The sequence below is a fragment of the Uloborus diversus genome, chromosome 10, assembly GCF_026930045.1.
Source record: "Uloborus diversus isolate 005 chromosome 10, Udiv.v.3.1, whole genome shotgun sequence".
Lineage (NCBI taxonomy): Eukaryota > Metazoa > Arthropoda > Arachnida > Araneae > Uloboridae > Uloborus > Uloborus diversus.
The window spans coordinates 94,259,102-94,280,069 of NC_072740.1; the positions used below are offsets into that span (position 1 = coordinate 94,259,102).

Genomic DNA, 20,968 nt, shown 5'->3' on the forward strand with positions numbered 1-20,968 from the left:
ATTTAAAATTTTGTTCCTGCAGGGTTCTACTTATGAGCTGGAACATTTTTTAAAATATAGTATTTTCGAAAGCTAAAAAAAAAATTATCTTCTAGTTTTTTTCCAATATTTTCTTCATTTGGAAATAGCGCTCCCTACCTCATGACGGCAAAATTATAAATGCTTTTCTTTTTTAGTTTAAATATAGATAGCAAAGCCAAATCATGAGCCATGGTTCGGCTTTGCTATCAACTTTATTTTAAAAAATGAAGCTATTAAAAGATAGCAAGAAACTTTCTTCAGACAATTCTAGCTTTCAAACTCATTATAACAAGTCTTTGTTTTTTAAGGCACTCCGGAGTAATAGCCAATTTCATCATTTATCTTAGCATCTTAATTGCCTATGTTTCTTTAAGGATTTTGGATTATATATCACATTGTTATGCACTAGTGTACCTTATATAACATAGTAGAAATTTAGAGTTTAATTTGAAAGTTTGTGTACATTGAACTGGAAACTATTTTCTGATAATTTATTCCATTTAATTCGGAATTTGGTAAGAAATAAATAAATCACGATACACTATATTTAATTAACGTATGAACAGCTTTGTTCTATAAAATGAAGCTATTAAAAGATTGCTAGAAACTTTCTTTAGAATATTATAGCCAAGTCATTAAATTTTTAGGCACTCGAAAGTAATATCCGATTTTATCATAGCACAATTTAAATACATAACGCAAACATTTTCAGGAAGGCCAACCACATGAAGTATAATATATTAAATGCATATTCGGCACCTCGGTTTAGTAAGTTTCGTGCCATCAATATAATTAACTGATGGATAAATTTATAATCTAAATAATTAGCCAAAGGTGTCACAGAAATTTTGAAATATGAAACAAGATAGTTGAAAATGAGTTTTATTAAATATTTGTTAAAAAAAAAACAAGCATATTTAATATCCGCCCTTGGTATTTTTGCCTGGGGCTCAATCCTTGGCATGCATCAACCAGTTTTTTTGTAACATTTTGAACCTTTACCTCCATTGCCATTGCACAGATTATATTGTTTCTCACTGCACCTATAAGAAAAATAATTGTAAAATATACAAAACATCCTAAAATATGTATAAACATTCGGCTGCAACAGACTTTAAAAATTACAGTCTACATAAATGAAGCAAAGAATATATAGGCAGTGTGGCACCCTATTCCTTTCAAAGCTGTATTTTCGTAATCTAGTCTCCAGATATCTCTAAATATTTTACATTAAGTTTAAATCTGGAGACTGAGGAGATATTTCTAAGCTTAATGACAAGTTTTGAGGCACCAGACGCAAAAGTTGAAAACCTTGTTCTTCTTATAGTTATCTTAATTAAAAAAAAAAAAAAAAAAATGGGCTAATAGTTTAAATTTTTTTTTTTTGTAAATATTTAAATGAACATCATCAAAAAATTCCAAACCACTATGTTCTGACACTGATATGCACCTCACACAAGAACACCTTCACCGTCCTGATTAACTGATCCTACTAAGATCTAAAGATTAAATTCCTCATTTTTTTTGTCTATTTGCAATTACACAAAAGTTCAACCAGAAATGTTGAATTTCTTTTCATCTGTAAGTAAGACGTTATTCCAAAACATTGAGCTTTTTTATGATTGATTTTGTGAAGGAAAGTGTTAGCTTTCTTTTTTTCGCACAAAAAAGAAAATTTCGTGAAGAGATCCTATTTAATCTAGCTAATCAGAGCACTTGGCGAACAACTATAGGTGAAAATTAAACGTAAATTTTTTTTACTAAATTCAGCAGAAACTTTTACAGCACTCAAATGTGTATTTTTCATAACTGTAAATCTCCGATCACGCTATGTTAACTTTGTCAGTTGTTCTTTCTTACCTTGTTTCTGATCTAATTCCTTTTTTGAAGCACTTTTTTAAGCACTTTAGTATAGAATGGTATAAAGTAACTAATTCAGAGACATTTCAAACCAGTTTACCGCTACTGTGAGGAAAAAAATCAAATTTTGAACAGTTTTTTTTTTTTACAAATACCAGCCCTTGTCAACACAATGCAAAAATAATAGAAAAATGACATGCGATAATTTTAATCATGAATTCATTCGAAAATATTACAGAGCACAATGACTTTTGTGGCGTATTATTCCTCTGTCTTATCAGTTTTTGACAAGTTTAAAAGATAAAATTAGGAAATATTTTGAAAAAACCTTTGGGGTTTTATTTAAAATCGTATAAGAATGATGTGAAAAAATATTGGACTTCATATTCAAATTCAGTTTCACATTATTTTGGTTTTACTGTAAAATTTCAAGGTGTACAAGCACTTTCAGGAGCCACTGTATGTGTGTGTGTTTATATCAGGATTCATACTCATTTTTAAAAGTAAAAATTAAAGACTTTCTAAGGACTCTCAAAACAATTTAAGGACTAAATGAAAACAATAAAATAACTTTAGGTACACCATTTCAAAGTTTTCCGTGTGTGTGTGTGTGAGGGGGGGGGTAAAGTACATGATTTATATTATATATACACACATACACAAATGCATATTAACATTGTTTCCAAAATGCAGAAAGAGGTGCAATTGAGTAGGATATCTCATTATCAGTGAATTATATTTTAAAATTTCATCCATCACAGGGATGAGAGTGGTCAGAGGGCAAAAAGGAGTAAATCCAAAACAAACAAGATTTCTTAAAATCATGCAGAAAAGGGATGAGAACATACTAGCTCTTGAGTGAGAGAGAGTCCACGACATTCCAAAATTCAACAAAAAATGCTAATTAACCAGTTTCAAAGACACTAAATTTTTGCTTGAAATAATTGGGTAGTAATCAATACGTTATATGGCACGTATTGTTCCTAAAGTATAATATTTATTTCTCAATTTCAGTTACAAAAAAAGATCAGGAAAATGGAGATAACTAGAAAATTGGATGCAAATTAAAGCATTTTTTTTAGCATACGTTATTGGAGTGAGAGGTAAATTGAAGGTTCCTGCAAGTTTGTTTATTTCTACATAAGTTTAAATTTTGAAAAAGAGGCATCAATTTGTAACCCCTGGATTTCGAATAAAGGGTTGAGGGAGCTCGGTAAATTGTTCTTAAAATTGAAATAGAAAAAGAACAAAATCAAATTTTTGAAAAATCGGGTTGAGGTGCTCACTCCTATGCTAGGAACTAACTTTGTGCCAAATTTCATGAAAATTGGCTTAACGGTCTAGGCGCTATGCGTGTAACAGAGATCCAAACATTCAGCTTTATTATTAGTAAAGATTGGTAAAAAGTTAATTTTTTTTTTGTAATTTTATTGGAACAGGGCCAATAAGCTTATAGAAAATAACCAAATTGCTGACATTCCTAATGTTCATTTTTTTTTTTTGTAATGAAATGTATTTATGATATTAAAGATCCTTTGTAATTTGCAAAATAGTGCATTTCTGATATCATTTCTTCATTTGCTATCAACTATATGCTCACTTAATATATTGTAATTTTATAAAATAAAAATCTTTCAGTTCAGCAAGCAGTTAGGTTGAAAATCTAACAAAAAGTAAGATTTGGTTGCAAATCATTCGTAGCAACTAATTCCTGCAAGGGAGGTCTGCTGCATTTAATTTTCTAATGACTGTTCATATAGAATTCAGACTTTTGTTAGAAATTATAAATGATGCTTACAATTGTTAAACAACAATTGTTTAAACTTTTGCTGAAATATATTTTATTTTCAGAGAAATTAAGTTAGCAAAAATATATTTTTACCCAAAATCAACTTATTTATTTGTGTAAATGTAGAGAAGCTCAGCTTGACTCCTCCAGTCCCCTTTCAATTATACTTGAGGGAGAGTGGGGAAGAGACCATTTTGCATAAAACCCGTCAAGTTGTGTCCTTTGTTGAAGAGCCTCCTATGCAGCTAAAATAATTGTACTGAAAGAAAGGAAATGTAGTGCTTTATTTAACTAATTAGGGTGAATGTTTATAGCAAAAAATATTTACAAACTACTTCAGTGATTAGAGATTTAAAATTCAAGTAAAACGCTGACCAGTTCCACTTTTTATTTTGCAGGAAAAATTGACAATTACAGAAAACTTATATTCCTACTAAACAGGGATAATAAACAACTTTCAAAACTCAAATTGCTTATATCTTTAGCAATTATTGCTTTATCTATTCCAGACAGCATTCAAAGGACTTTCGCCTACCAATATAATATTTCTTATGATATAAATATAGCCAAAAAAAAACCCTACTATGTTGTGGCGATCGCGAAACTTTCTTCTATATCTTTCTTAATAATTCTGATCCCTCCCCATGCTTGATGAGGAAGCAATAGTCCTAACAAAAACGAAACTACACACACCAAAACTTGACAACCATCCCAATTCTTGATTTATCTCAAAAACAAAACAAAGAATGAAAATTGGAAATTATTTTAAAAGCCTTGCTTGAAATAATTACAAACATTTATTTGTTAACAAACACAAGATGACACAAAAAAGTTTAAATCATCGAGATTTTCTAGTCATTTTCCAACAATTAAAATCATGCAAAATAGGCAGACGACAGTTTATTACGATTTATCTTTCTTATTGTTGCAATGATAAAGCTATTTTTATTCACAAAAAAAAAAAAAAAAATCAACCCCCACAGAGCGATTGGCGCCAAAATTGAGTCAACGCGTTTACATATGGATTCACATTTATTCCAAATTTCATCCGGAATGTAGCATTCTTTCTTGAGATATGGCACTCAAAATGGAAAAAAAAAAGAACGTTCAATTGCGCCACCCCTTTTTCAGCTGTTGACGCCAAAATAAAATCAGCTCTTATACCCTCTAATGGCTACTTGTCAATAAATTTTTGTTTAATTCCATTCATTATTTCTTGAGATACAGCAGTCACAATTGATGACAAAAAAAAACATTCTATAGCTCAACCCCCGTTTGAGCTATTGACACCAAAATTGAATCAGCACCTGTACCTGTTAGGAGCAACATATTGAACAAATTTTGTTTGATTCTGCCAGTTACTTCCTGGGGAATAGCAAGTATGCATAACTCAAGAAACGTCCTATTGCTCCAACCCCCCCCCCCCCTTGGAGGAATTCGGGCCGAAAACCAATGGGCACAAGTTCACATTGGGGCACATATGTGTACCAAATTTCGTTCGATTTCTTGCAGTAGTTTTTGCTGTAGAGCGGCCACAAAAAACAGCTCACACACATACCTGACACACACACAGACAGACATTTTCAAAAGGTGATCGAAATGGACTCAGCACACCTCAAAACATTCGAATCCGTCAAAATTCGAAAATCTGCACGAATCCAATACTTTCTTCTATATATTAGATATATGAGAAAGTAAAAAGGGGGTAGTGTTTGCCTTTTTCAAGAAATATTAAAAAAATATTTTAATTTAAAAAGAAAAAAAATCAATGATTTCCTTAAAAAAACTTTTTGTATAATTTTCCTGACTTGTAGACACCTTGCTTAAACTAAGGAAAAAAATAAACACAAGTTCAGACATTTAATGGAAAAAGTAATCTTAGTTGACGTAATTAAATTGATTTTTTTTTAATTATTTTCAAGCACAATTTATCCGGGAAGGCACTAATTTTGTTCAAGTTTCTATACCTTCGAACATCATCAGCTAAATGGATAAGTGAATAAACATTAAAAACTAAAAATTATGTACCATAGAGAGATTATTACAATTTTTAATTACAATTTTTAACAAAAAACTTAACAACTCTTCAGCATAATCTAAATATTCAGAAATTAAATTTTCATTGAGTAATATTTTAGCGGCTATATGCAAACAGATAAAATGATCATAGACGTTTGGCTTTAAACTAACTTTTAAAACAACAGGTTCTACATACAATAAAAAATATTTAAATTCAGTTGCCTTCCAACGATTAACTTCAACTAAGGATAGCAGTTTTCTTTTCAATTCAGAAGGGGAATATTTTGAACAATTAATCAAATTTTGATTCAAACTTGTTTTAGCAGAACTTTTCATGCGAATGGGAATATCCCCTTTATACCAACAAGTAAGCAATTTTCTAACAACCCCGAGACAAACCAAATGCATGTAATCTAGGGGAAACATTGAAACCGTACCTACATTGATTTCTAGCAATGGGGAAGGACCTAAAATATGTGTATCAGGAGAAGCTACTGAAATACCATTCAGAAAATCTTCATCTTTGTGTTTTGGCGAGTCCAACTTCAAAAATGTCATTCGTCCAAACCATTCTCCATTCTGCTTGCATCTTTCACAACCAAAATGCCCATTGTGATTTATTATGCATTTTAAATAGGACCGTGCAGGAGCATCACAAATAAATGCATCAATAACGATTTTGTAAAATTTCCCCATAAGTACTGGATTTTCAAGCTATTCCCTTACATCTTTAACAAAATCAAATAAATATTCAGAAACATTAGCAGGTTAACTACATCCAGAAAAGATCCCAAAAACAAAAGGCTTTAAATTTTGAATATTAGAAATCAAACATAAAATTGGCCAAATTTGCTGTGATGAACTTTTAAACAAAAGCAATCCATCTATATTAAATGAAAGTTTAACTAAATCTGAATTCAGAAGGGTCACTTGTTTTTCCAGACCGTGACGAATGCCAAAACGCACGTATTCACCATTACTCAAATTTTTCGTTGCAATGCTATTTGGTGTTTCTAACAATGTTCTGGCATCTTTTGGAAGCTGATGGTGCCTTCGAAGCATCTGGTGCATGTCATTGATAAATGCATATGTGACATTATGATTAATGAAATATTTAAGTTATTGGGCTAATGATTCATCTTGCAACATAATCACGATTTCAGTTTCCATTGTATCACTATTACTTGAGGAATCATTTGAGGAAAGAAAATCATCGTCATATTCCTCAGAACTAAAATCAAACACACTGACATTGTCTCCATCATTAAAAGTCATTCACATTAACAATATGATTTCGGCCAGTTTCAGTCAATATTTCTCTCATATGCTGATCTACAGCTTTTTTCAGGTTGCGATCCCTTAGCCGCTTTAACAGTTTGCATTTCATCATACGGATCAAAACGATTGCAGCAAAAATTAAAATTACAGTTATCATGATTAGAAATTATTTAAAATATTAATATATAATAAATTCTCCCTTTACCTCTTTATCCTAAGTTTACTTTGTTAATCTATAGAAAAAATAAAAGAAAGAACAATAAGAAAGAAATTAATGTGAACTTAATTTTTTAATTTTTACTAACACTAACAATTTGGTTACACTACATTAGAAGCGATTGCCAGGGTTCTTCGTGATTTTAATCATAATATGAACTTTTTTTTAAAAAATTGGTTTGAAAAATTTACAATTTTGAATTCTTTGTTCAAAATATAAATTACATTGCAGTTACAACCAAAGTTTCAATTTGCTAAGCTAGGACATCTCAAACCTTTTTTATTCATGACAGAGTTTTTTCACAGCACTCAAGTCAGCTCTAATAATGTACAGTGAAATTTCGGTACAACAAATACCAATACAACGAAACTTCCGTTTCAAGGAACTATATTTTCAGTCCCTGTACAGCTGCCATTACATTATTTGAATTCCATTACAACGAACAAAATTTGCAGTCCCTTAGAGTTCGTTGCAACGGGATTTCACTGTATTTATAGATAGATACCCAGGACATTTTGCGAAACCCTTGGCTTGAGTGGAAACCCCTAAGTTCTACCTGTCTAGATTTCACACTTGAAAAGAAATTTTAGTTATTTATACACTTTGTCGTGTTGGCTTCTGTTTATCCAGTGATAGTTGCCGCATAGGTGTGTGGCATCGACAAGGAGACAGATCTGGCAGTAACAGCGGAATGTCCCACCACACATCAACGTGGCATAATGGTTTTGGGCGCAATTGTGTACAATTCCATATCACCTCTAGTCAGTGGTTGGAAAAACTACATTTTTTTGTAGTGAACTACAACTACAACTACTTTGTTACAAATGTAGTTAACTACAACTACAGCTACTTGTTTCAAAATGTAGCAACTACAAACTACTTTTGAAATGTAGTCGCTACTTCGCTACTTTCTAAAAAATAAGTAAATAAAAAGCATACACAATAGGTTGTCCCTCCCTTGAAAAATGAAAGTCAATTTTTTAAGTAGCATACACTCTTGTATTTTTCCTCTTGTGTCAAAACAATCGTGAAAAAAAAGTTTCATATAATTTTCACAACAGCAACCCGTGCCGACTTGCACCTGAAATTGTAAAACAGTACTTGTATGCTAGGCCAAATCAAAAAAAAAAAAAACTTTTTTTTTAGAAACTCGAAATTTTTGTTGATAAAACGTTGCCCCCTGTACCCAACACTCCGCATGTACCACAAGAACATTTATTCAAATTAAACATTTAGATATGACATGCTTGAACTAAAATTTTTAATTTTATTTAAAAAATTTATTTTTTTTTCAGTTATCTTAAAAAATTACATATTAATTTAAATAGAATATCAAGTTCAAAAATTACTGGCGAACATTTACATATCAACAATTACAAACGACTAATAAAAAATAATATATTTTAAATGAAAAATTTAACTCAACCTGAAAAAAAAAACCATATCTTTGAGTACTATGAGGGAGACTTAAAAATTGCAGGAAAACAGAAATTTCTATTTAACGCTAATTACGTACTTTTCTACTTTACTGCTTATATTCTTCAACTTGAAAATTTCGTAAAATCTTACATAACTAAAAATATGTATCAAAAACTAAATTTTTTGAAGAAAAATATAAATGTTAGGCCACGTGTGGGATATCTAAATGGTTTTTAATTTCAATAAATGTTTTTGTGGTGCATATGTGAGGTATAGGAGCAACGTTTTATCAGCAGAAATTTTGAGTTTCTAAAAAAACATTTTATTTTAATTTGGCCTATCATTACACAAGTGCTGGTTCACACTTTCAGACATAATCGGCATTTGTTGCCGATGTTCAAATTATATGATTTTTTTTTGACGTAAAAGGATAAAATATAAGAGAGTGTGCAACTTGAAAAATCAACTTTCGATTTTTTTGGGGGGGCGGGGGGGGGGGGGGGTACACCCTAATACACACACACACACCGTAAGAGGATTGAACAAAAAAAGATTGATAAATTAGCTTATCAGAAGACATTTAAGAAAAATGTCCGTTATCATACTCTCATACACTGTAATGATCGCATTTATTGTAAGTCCTCCAGAACAGTTCAATTTCATCCTTTTCTATAACATTTTCAGTAGCTTCTTTTTATTTGGAGAATACTGTCGAAAACTTAAACCTCGCTAAAATATTTTTTTTTCAATCTTCGGTCTGTTTATATAAAATTCACCAAATTTTCAACTGGCGAAATCACTGATATCTTCATTTTCACGGAAACAAGTGCTTTTTTCTTTTAAATATTGGTGAAATATGGAAATTTAAACGGCAAACTACTGGCGTCAAAATGAAATGCCTGAGGTCAGCTCGTATTTTTATGAGTCTTATTTCTCATTGCATCCGCTGATGTACTTGTGTAAAATTTGCGCCAGTCAAATTCGTGTGAACCTTGAATTTTTTTTTCAGTTTATTTGAAAGTAGTTTCCAGAAATCGCTACAAACTACTATTTTTTTGTAGTTAACTATTCACTACACTACTTTTCAAAAAAAGTAATGCGCTACACTACAAACTACTCAAAAATGTAGCTACTACAGTACCGTCGCTACTTGTAGCGCGCTACTTCCAACCACTGCCTCTAGTTCATATTCAGGGCACTATGACGGCCCAACGATACTTGGATAATGTGCTGTGGCCGGTCGCAATCTCTTACCTTCAAGGGCTACCTAATGCGATTTTTCAACAGGATAACGCCCGACCACACAGTGTTCGCATCTGCCAACATGCTCTCCAAGGCACACAGATGCTTCCCTGGCCACCATACTCTCCTGACCAGTCACCAAGCGAACATGTGTGGGATGTGATTGGACGCCGTTTGCAGACTCTGTCCCAGCCTGGTTCAGAAGATGAACTGTGGCAAATGGTTGAAAGGGAATGGAGAGTCATCCCTCTGGACACCATCCGCACCCTTATTGACTCCATGCCTAGATGTGTTTCTTCGTGTATCGCTGTCCACGGTAGTCCTACATCCTACTGAGCTGACAACGTTCTCACGCTGTAGTCTGCCTATCATTATGAAATTAAGATTCTTTATTATTCCTTGTCTTTTTTCCGAGTTTCATCACTTTCTGACCACTCCTTCTTGGTGTTACATTTTCAATGTCGAGCAGTGTATGTATTAGTTGTTCAGCCAATAAGGTACTTCAACTGTCCTCAAGTAAATTTAAAAATAAGTAAGAAAGAAAACATTTTATGAAAGTCCCCAGTCCAGTCTCCACACCTCAAAATTTTGCAAAAGCTGCTTAAGAAGTGATAAATACTCTGAATGTAAACTTGAGCCTGCTTTTACTGAATAACTTGACAGTCAATAAATATGTAAGTACACATTCATAGAGCCATATATCCAAATTGAGAAGATTCACAAGAAGTTGATATTCATATGAGGTAGTGAGAAGTGAAGGGATGTAAAGGGACTTTAAAGATTTGAGACAAATGCATTTGAAGTTCAGATCCTAGGTAGGCTTACATTGATTTTCTTTTAAATTTCTGCTGTACAGTAAAAACTATCAGGGATACTAGTTCTATTTCTTGCCCCGAAGCAGAGGAGAGGTTCTCCTATCATTTGCGCAGGTTATCCCGAAGTTTTTAATTTTGTCACTTGCATCCCTTTGCTTTTCACTGCCTCATATAACAGAAGTAGTTATCTTTTGGGAACAAATGGGTTATTGTTTGCGTTAGAATTTAAATTTAGAAAACCCTATAATATTCCGGTTTGGTTATGAGTTCATGAAAAATAACCTGAAAGTTTTAAAAAGCAAAACAGGGGGGGGGGGGGGAATTTTCAAAACGAAGACATCTGTTAGTTAAAAAATACATATGTACAAAAACGACTTTTAAAATCATGCAATTCATTTCTTGTGACCAAATAGTTTAATAAGTCAAAATATTGAGCATATAAATACAAATATGATGACCAGCAATAGGCACCGGGCCTAGCTAGGATGCTCCTAGTCGATTTATTAGACCCCAATGAAAATTAATGACCCTCCTTAAGTTATCTATCCCCTTGCTGATCACAGCCTCTTCTGGTAAGCTCTTCCAAGTGCCCACACCCCTACTAAAGTATTAATTTTGAACATTTGAGGTAAAGGGGGAAAATCGGAGGCAGGGAAGTAAAAGCAAAATCAACACTACTGGATTTCCAGTGAATAACCAAAACATAGTCACCCCTGTAACATACCTTAACTATTTTAGCAGACATAAAGAAAATGATGTACTTAAAATTCAACTTCATATTTAAAATGCCAACTTTTAAGTTTTAATGTTAGGTGCTCAATTGTTCAAATTTAATTTTTTTTTCAAAACATCTGCAATAACCAAAAATCAGCAAATCATAATTAAACTCAAAATTGCAAAATGGAATTAGTTTTTAGTTTTACAAAACAAAAGCAATTAATTTCAGCTGTTAAAAAAATAAAATAAAACAAGTAAATCTGATGTAGCATGTGTTAAAAATTTCTAATTGCCAAAAATATAAAAATATTTACAAGATGCAAAAGGATTAGTATCACAAACAAGAGAAACAAATTTTCGCGAACGAAGTTCAATGTTGGCATGTTTCCCATAAGATAAACTTTATTTATTTCTACAATTAAACATAAGATATGCTAATCTAAGGTAACATGCGTGAAAATAACATCAGATTAGCTAAAATATTTAAATATTTAAAAGATGCAAAAAGATTGGAATTTCAAACAGGAGAAGCAATTTTCCGCAAAGTCTGAGTATGTTCAACCTTGGTACGTTTTCCATAAAATAAATTTCTTTATTTTTTACTGAAATTAAACATAAAATATGCTAATTTAAGGTAGCATATGCGAAAATAACATTCGATAAGCCAAAATATTTAAATATTTGCAGGATGCAAAAAGATTTGAAATTTCAAACACAAGAGCAATTTCCTGTGAAATCCAAGTCAGTTCAATGCTGTAATGGTTTCAAAAATAATTCCCAAGTTAATTATTGAAATGAAACAAAAAATAAGCTTATCTAAGGTAACATATGTCAGAAAACTTCCGATTGTAAAAAACATCAAAATATTTACAAGATGCGAAAAGATTGAAATCTAAAACAGAGCAGCAATTTTTCGCGATGTTGCATATTGAACTCATGTTCAGAAAATTGCATTGGTGAAATATTTTTCAAAAATTTTCAAGCACAATCCGATGATTTTTAAAAGAATTCAAGTTCTATGAAACTTTTTTAAGGTTTTCAAGCATTTGAAAATGAACCTTTTTCCTCAGCACTTTTCAAGGTTTTTCAAGGGCGTACAAATCTTGGAATATTATGAGTCAGTTGGTATTTGCAAGGCAGTGGTGGAAGGTTATGAACAGCCACCACGAGGTCAGCTGATGTTTCATGTTCATTAAAATTTAACAAGCTTTAGTTCTAAAAATAAAGAACTTTTGCATATTTTGAAGAGAAAAAGGGAATTTTGTCCAATGCTCATCATTTCCTTATCTTATCTATTACTGGGTATCACCAGATTCTTCAGTGTCTGTTACTGGGGGTCAGATCTTTTCTTGAAATTGCGCAAATAAAAATAGAATTAACTAATTCAGAGGATCCAGAAGCCGCCAAATGTTAGATGAGATGTAGTTGCATGAGAGGAAAATAGTTCAAAAAGTCTAAATACACTAAATACATTAAAAGGCTCAGAAAATTGAGTTAAACTGAGAGTGATGTCTAAGCATGTCTGTTACTGATGCTGTTACCCTATGCAGTGCAAAAAAAAAAAAAAAAACTGAAGGGAGTTGCACTGAACATCTCAAGATTGGAAGCCTGTTGTTGTAGCACAAGAGACAATACAGCAATTCCACGAAAAAGTGGACATGAGGGTTGAAATTTAAAAATTGTTTTATTGTTACAAGTAATACATCTCAAATTAAAGCTAATAACATGAGGGCTGAAATTTAAAAATTGTTTTATTGTTACAAGTAACACATCAAATTAAAGCTAATAACATGTGATTTATGAAATTATAAAGAAAAGTTTCATAAAAGTGACCTTTTTATTATTGTGTAAAGCCCAAAAGTTAACATGATATAACAAACTTGTATTTAGGCAAAACATAGTATTTTCATTCGCCCAGGATTACTATTTAAAGCAGGAGAATTTTGTATGTATGTCTATATATTACTATTTGTGACATTCGTCTATCCTTTGGAACTCCTATTTTTTCATAACAAAATATTTAACAGGATTTTTAGCATAAATCTAGTTATACCGTCTCGCTGTCACACCTGTCACAAAAAAGAAGCTTAAGTTACCGTAGCAAATGCATTCTTTCATGGAAAACATGAAACTTTCCAAAGTTCTAATGTTTGAATGTCTGAATAGGAGTCAGGGGCAGATCTGGAGGGGGGCCATGGGGGCCATGGCCCCTCCCAAAGCCTTGTGATTGTAGGAATTTTTTTTAAGAAAAAAAAAAAGAAAAAAAATATTATGAGAAGATAACAAAATTTAACACATGTGTTATACTGAAAAAGAAGCATAGGCCTTAATTGGGAGACAAATTATGTCCCTAACCTCAAAAGAAAACTTTTATTTCCAAAATTTTTCTTGATCTTTTACATCATTTCTTGATTCCAACTACAGACACTTGGACGATCTCTAAATGCTGCTGTTCTCAGAGTATACCTATTGTTCACAAGACCAAAGAGAGCCTAAATTTTCGTTTTTATGGCTTTAATTTCGAAACTATGGAGAGAACCCCCTTTTCCCATGCCCTTTCACAAATGCCTTGATATGTAGCAAAAAATTGCATTTTAAGTCTTTTATTTCGCAAAAATGTCAACGGAAACTAGCTTATCCAGCCCTTATCAGTTAACTTGCTTAAAAGCAACTTAAATGAAATATTTTGGGACTTCAATTACAAACGATCTTTGATAGGACCCCCTCCCTCCCTAGTTTATATCGTGATGATAGCTTTAAAAGGAGGTTTTTGGAGAAGCTCACGAATTTTCCATCCCTTTCTAAAATATGTATAAAAATAGTTAAAAATTGAATTTTTAGAGCCTCATATGCAAAATATTTCCAGGAAGGAAGGATTCTAAGCCCCTTCACTCTTCCTTAAATGTAAGCAAACATTACCTAAAGGTGCATTTTTAGGATGGAAAGCTGAAGAGCTAGAAGAGCTTTCCTCCTCTTCTAACTTCTCAATGTATAATAACAGAATATTTTGGTTTCTAAGCTTTATTTTCAAGAAGTATTTTGGTGCCAGCACCTGAAATCTGACCTTTCTTGGTACATCATCAAAAATAGACAAAATGCGTTTTTAGTTTCCTAATTTTCAAAAATTACTCGCCAATTTAAATTTTGAAACATTTTCAAGGGAGATTCCTAAATCCACTCCCTCACCTAATGTCCCGATACCCCGAAAATTGAGTTTTTAAAACGTCATTTTAGTAAAATTTCTGGGAAGTTCGGAGTTTGTTCAAAAATTTCGGATGGCCCCTCCCAAAACAATCGGCTGGATCCGCCACTGATAGGAGTACAATGTTTAAAATTGATCAAATTTTTATTCTCTGATTGAAAATTTGATGTGACAAACGTTTGTGACAGGTTTGACAAAATCATTTGGACAGGTGTGACAGCATTTAAAATAGCTTTCAAAAACTTTCTAAATGAAATAGAAGATTAAAATATTTTATTTCTTAACAAATTAGCATTGTAGTTTTTAAAAAATACATGAAATTCTTATAACATGACAGATTTGAATTATTTGTATTTCAATATATTTTTTTTTTTGGTTATTAAGCGAATTTTTTTTTTATTTATTTTTTTAAACATGTCAAAGGAATAAAATAGCTTTAAAGGAAGTAAACAATCAGTTGCACATTTCCATAACTACTCTGTTTTGTGAAAATGCCTCAGTCAATTTTTCTTCATGAGATTAAAAGTAATATCGGAAACACTAGAATTACAAAAGTAAACTTTACCCAAAATTATGGCACAGGTTCCCAGGATGCAATTTAAAGTCTCATTAAAACAAATTATCACATTTACAAGTTATGCATGGTTGAAAGATAATAGAATTTGCTCCCTTAAAGAAGTTAAGTTACTGCATCATGACAAATATGCTCCGTGGGATATTTAAAACTGCTAGCATAACTGATTTGAAAACGGAATTTTCTTAACTATGAAAAGTGAAAAAATGTTCTGATTGCTGTAGAGCTCAAGCAAAAATGATGAATAACAATTAAACTAGCGCTTTTTTCCAGGATGGGATTTTCAACCGACATGATATTAGAAAATTTTCACCATTTTGTATAGAACGCAACTAGTCGTATTTGTGGGGAGCTAAATGCAGTCAACATCGTCAAATTGAGCTAAGTCAAATCAAACTACTTTTCATTTATTTAATTGTGCAGTGAAGATGACAAGAATTAAACTGTATATTGAAGCACACGCTGTAGTCTGAGTGAATATGGTCTGAAAGTTAGAATTAATGAAAAATGAAGTTCAGAGAAGTGAAAACATTTGGGAAAGCAGCTCTGATAATGTTTAAGCTGAACAGATTGCAAAGTTTAGATTATAAAATATAGCTACCCAAGTAACACTGAAACGTTACGTCATCGTTACATCACGTTGCAATTAGTTGAAACATCGTTACCGTTTCCCACGCAACGTGATACCACGTTGCTTTATCGATTCGTTACAAAAAGTGTAATTTTGAAACGTTACATCACGTTGCAAATTTCTTAAATTTGTAACGTTGACAAACAGTTGCAAAAGAAACGTTACTTATCGTTACTTTTCGTTGCACCTTGCCTCGTCTTCGGCAACCTCCGAACCCTAGTGGCCATTTTCAGTAAACAACTTCTGGCTTGCTATGCCGCCATTGTTTTGCTGCTTCGCAATCGCGATCTCTCATCACTTTTAGCGGTAAGTACTTTGTATTATTGTTAGTGTATTATTGTTGATATACTTATTTAATTTAAAAAAAAGTGTTATCACATATTTTTGTGAAGTTAATGAACCGCCGTTGGTCGGAGTTTGAGTATTTTTCCCACCGTTACTTTTATTTATAATATTGTTTGAAAGAATAATGTTAGATGCTTTTATTTGAGTATTTATTCACCGATTTCTTAAAAAGATGCTGAAGCTTGGGGATATGTTCCATTAATAAGCTATAAAAGCGATAAATGATACCATTTTTTACTCCTTTAATCGGCTTTTTGCAGAATGATTTTGACGAAATAATTATAACAATTTTTTGAGAAAAATTTTGTCATGTAACTGAAATTATCTTTAGTAATAATACTGCAAATTTTTGTTTCTAGCACTGATGTAAGAGGATTTTTTTAAAACTTTCATGTCTTTCGAAAAATATTTCTGGAGTTCTTTAGTAATAATAATAATTACTTTTTCAAGGATTTATTTATGAAAGAAGTTTTTATTTAATTTGTAGTAATATCGTTAATTTTGACTATTAATAGAACTCCACTTGATGTAAATTCGGCTATGCTATGTTATGCTCTGTTTATTTTTAAATGTCAGGACTGCTCTTACAAAATATTGTAAATGAAGCAACAGTGTGAGAATACTTGAACGCCTTTAACGGCATGAGACATTCTATAAATTAAAAAAAAAAAATTGAAGATTTTATAAAAGTATATTAACAATAATTGCATTAACAAAAAATGCAGAATACTTACTGTATCAAAAATTAAGGGTTCAATGAACCCACCTCCACTCTCACCAAGAAAAAATTTTTTTTTTTTTTTAAAGCTTGAATAAAATTTTAATACAACGTTTAAAAGCAACGTGATGTAACGTGATAAATAAAGATTAATGTAACATTTCAAAAATCGTTGATGTAACGTTACTGAAACCGTTGATGTAACGTTACTAAAAACCGTTGCTTTTGCGTTTTGCAACGAGACATATTTTCGCTCTATCAACGTTACCAGTAACGTGATGTCAACGCTTCAGAGCAACGTGATGTAACGTGATTTATGTTACTTGGGTATCACTGTAACTCAAATGGCTATATCTTGTTCCCAGTCAGATTATACAAACACCTGATATAGCTTTTATTTTTCTTTTCACAAACCGCCCAAGGCAATGTAGTATACAAATCACAACATTATTAGTATTATGTTACTGTTTTACATATTAACTTTAAAGAAGAAAAAATAAGTAAAGGTATGCAAGCTAATGGATGACCCTGTTGATTTTCCCCCCTAAAAGGTCAAATTTTAAAAAAGAAATTGTAATAACCAAAAAAAGCTACACTTGACCAAATTCCGGTACCGGCCATTAAAGAAGTGCTAAACTAAATGTACATTTTCTTATGAAACGTAATTTATACTCACTATTGTGTAGTTTGTCACCTGTAATGATCAATATTCTTTTAGAATCGCTAATCCAAGTAGCTGATTTGCACAGTGTCACAAATTTTGTCACATGCGTTACAACACAAAAAAAAAATCCTGTTTGATAAAAACATTTAAATTCATCATAAATATCATGTGGGCGATTCTACAGAAATAGGGAACTGATGACCAAGTTTTCAAAATCCTTTTTTTCTCACAAATTAGGTATCATTTTGAAGCTGATGAGTTGAATTATACGAAAATAATAAAAATTACAACAAAAGTTTATGCTTGTAAGAGTTACAAGCCTTTGAACAAAATTATCTTCGACATGCCGCCATAATGGATTTTTGATATCTTGTTGGAATTGATATCTCAAACTAAAGTTGCAATATTTTTCAAATTGTAACTAATTCAAATGTCAGCCACAACACTTTAAAACAAATTTAGCCCAAAACATGAGACCTAAATAAAATATTTTTGTCTTTTAAAAGCTTATTTATAACAGGCCCTTTAGATAAAATTACATCTGACACTAAAGTTTGTGCTGTATAAAATTGGATGGATAATTTTACAAAACATTTTACTTGCAAATCAGAACATCAGTTACTATTGAAAATGTGCAATCCGAACAACATAAAAAAAATAGTTTTTTGTTATTTTATGGTGTCAGACGTAAAAAATTAATTATGTCCGAAACCAAGATTAAAATTTTGTTTTACCTCATTCTGATAGCAGAATTCTCTGATTTAAAATAGAAGGGATAGAGGATACAATTATAATATTTCTTTATACTACAGCCATTAAAAATCTTTATTAATGGTTATTCTTACTTAAAACTTGTTTGTCTAAACCATGAAACTGGAAATGGATAAATTAGAACTGGTTCAATCTGGACTTAATTTTTTTTTCTTCTAGAAGCACTAAACTTTTATGTAAGAAAAGTTTTTTTATTTTAAATATCTCAAAATGCCGCAATTTTACAACAGAACGAAATCCAACCTGGCAAACCGAGCACATGCCCAAGCCACGATCTTCACATCCCATGCGTGGATTTTTGAAGAAATCCATGAAACTTTTGCAATAATTTGACACTGTGGATCAAACTAAACTCGTCGTGCATAAATTTGTAAGTTTCTTTTTGGAATATCTTAAAACCTATCCAAGCCAATAAAAATATACAAGTTTTCTCCAATGGACCTAGCTTAATTTAAGCAAACATACCTATTAACAAAATTTACATTCTATTTGAACAGAAATTCAACACAAAATTAACCTGGAATTTCATTGCAGTGTTTCCATGGGAAAGGAGTTGTAGAGAGCATAGTTGGTAAGATAAAAAAAAAAGTATGTGGCGTAATGTAAAGGCTGGAAGTAAAATGATGGGGGGGGGGGGAGGCAAATCAGACCACCATTGCAATCAGAGGTCCATTGTACTAGAAAAGCTTTAATAGTGTTGATTGGTACATGCCACAAGAACTACGCATCTGTGGCTTCTTCATTAATCAGAAGTGTACATTAAGTATACATATCATCAGAAGAGATCGTGCATAATTCAGCAACATTGCACCAATTAGGGTTTAAATAAAATCCCACACCAAATTCTGTCCCGCAGGATTTCGGGATTGTAAGGTGCCAATCCCACGAGATTGACTTTATTCTTCAAAAATTTAAATTTTTATGTCAAAGAGAAAAAGTTGTGCTTTTTAGAAAGGACTGCTTTTATTACTTGAGTTAATAGTCTTCTTGAAATTTGTACAGGAATTGTTAAGCACTACAAAGTCAGATCCTAATTAGCAATTATCGTTTGGTAAGCAAAGGTGTGTCGCTCGTATGGGATTGTAAAGGATTTTTGCTCTAAAAATAGTACCCTTCATGAAAACACATGCTGTGATGCTGTGGATCCACTGCAATTGGTTTTACTAAAAGTAAGTAATTGTGGACTTTTAGAAAAAGATCTGCATTAACTTCATCACCTTCTGAAATATATTTTCTTTTCTTATGCTGGGTTTTTGCTCAAGAACTGCCAATTTCGGACAAAAACGATGTCTGTTGGATATGTATTTTGCTGCATTCAATTTAACTTGCATTGATAATACCCTTGTTGCTTCATTAACGTTGGTCATTGTATCAGTGAATTTGATTCATTACAGCAAAGGGTGAGCAGCTTGATTTCACCATTTCACTAAGTCGCAGTATCAGCAAAAGTGTTTGGAAAACTTCGCTAATTTTACCTCTCACCTTAAAGAAGAATTCAAAAACATGAGCTGCTTAACTTACTGCACATTCATGCGAGTTATCCTGTGTTTCATACAAGTTTCTGCCACCATTTTTAAAGTTGTGCTGAATATATAAATAATGCCAGATTTTTCATTGCTTTCTTCTTTGGAGTGCACTTTTTGTAACTTCAAGACTTTGAGTTACTAAAGTTTACAGAAGTGCTTGAACATTGCATTTAGTTTACACCAGCGGGTTTTGGAACATATATTGCACTTTCTCTATTTTTTCTAAAGCGTAGTTTACTGGATTTTAAATTTTTGTGATGGTTTTCAAAAATGTTTAAAATTTTGCGCATTTTCTCAGTTGCTGAACCTACAAAAATTGAAACCTCAAATGAGAATACCAATTCATTCTCAGAAAAATAGTTTATTTTCATTGTGTTCTTAAATAGCAAATCTATCGGTCATATGAGACAGTTTTCCTTGCTCTTCTTGTAGATATACGAGGAAGAAGATTCACACTTCAGATGATGCTTGTGAAAATAGTCGTTTTATGAGCGGCAAAAACTGGAAAACATTCGAATGAAAAAAATGTGCAGGATTTTCATTCCCGCAGAATTGAAAGCAAAATTCCATGGGATGAATCCCGCTAAATATCCTGTGGGATTCAACATTGGAAACATTAGCACCAATATTAAAGAAAATTCTTTGTATTCACTGCATGCACTGAGTTGAAGCAATTTCATTGAATGAAATAACTATCTCAACACTTCTTCGTTAAAAACTATTAAGATGGTTATTCTATTTAAAAAATTATCTGACAGTAATGCATTGGATGAATTTGAAGATATGGAATTTGCTGCACAACTTAAAGTACAGCGGTTGAGGTCGGGGGAGGGCTCCTCGGCCCGAGGGCCGATGCGCTCTCCCGCCTATGCGCTCTTGTGCACCCTCAGAACACCTTTATTATTATTTTTTAAATATTTTTTTTTTATTTTTTGTTGCAACTTTTTTTTTTTGCGCTAAGAAACCGTAGCAGCTTCACTTTTTGTTTTTCTATTCTTTAAACCCATAAACCTGTGTAAGACAATTTTTTGATCTTTTTCTTTCTTTCGTTACTTTTTTTACTCTTTTTTTCCCTTTTGTGTGTATATATATATATATATATATATATATATATATATATATATATATATATATATATATATATATATATATATATATAT

The 20,968-nt window shown here is 31.9% G+C and overlaps 1 long non-coding RNA gene across 1 annotated transcript in view; it reads right to left on the bottom strand.

Annotated features, from left to right (window-relative positions):
• Positions 1-911: 911 nt before the first annotated feature.
• The window catches only part of LOC129231742 (uncharacterized), a 51,017-nt gene continuing 30,960 nt past the window's right edge, over positions 912-20,968 (bottom strand). Inside the window, exons 3-4 of the long non-coding RNA XR_008581284.1 lie at positions 3,764-3,929; positions 912-1,064 (exon numbers count right to left, since the gene is read on the bottom strand). This is a non-coding gene — a long non-coding RNA (uncharacterized LOC129231742). The remainder of the gene's footprint in view (positions 1,065-3,763; positions 3,930-20,968) is intronic.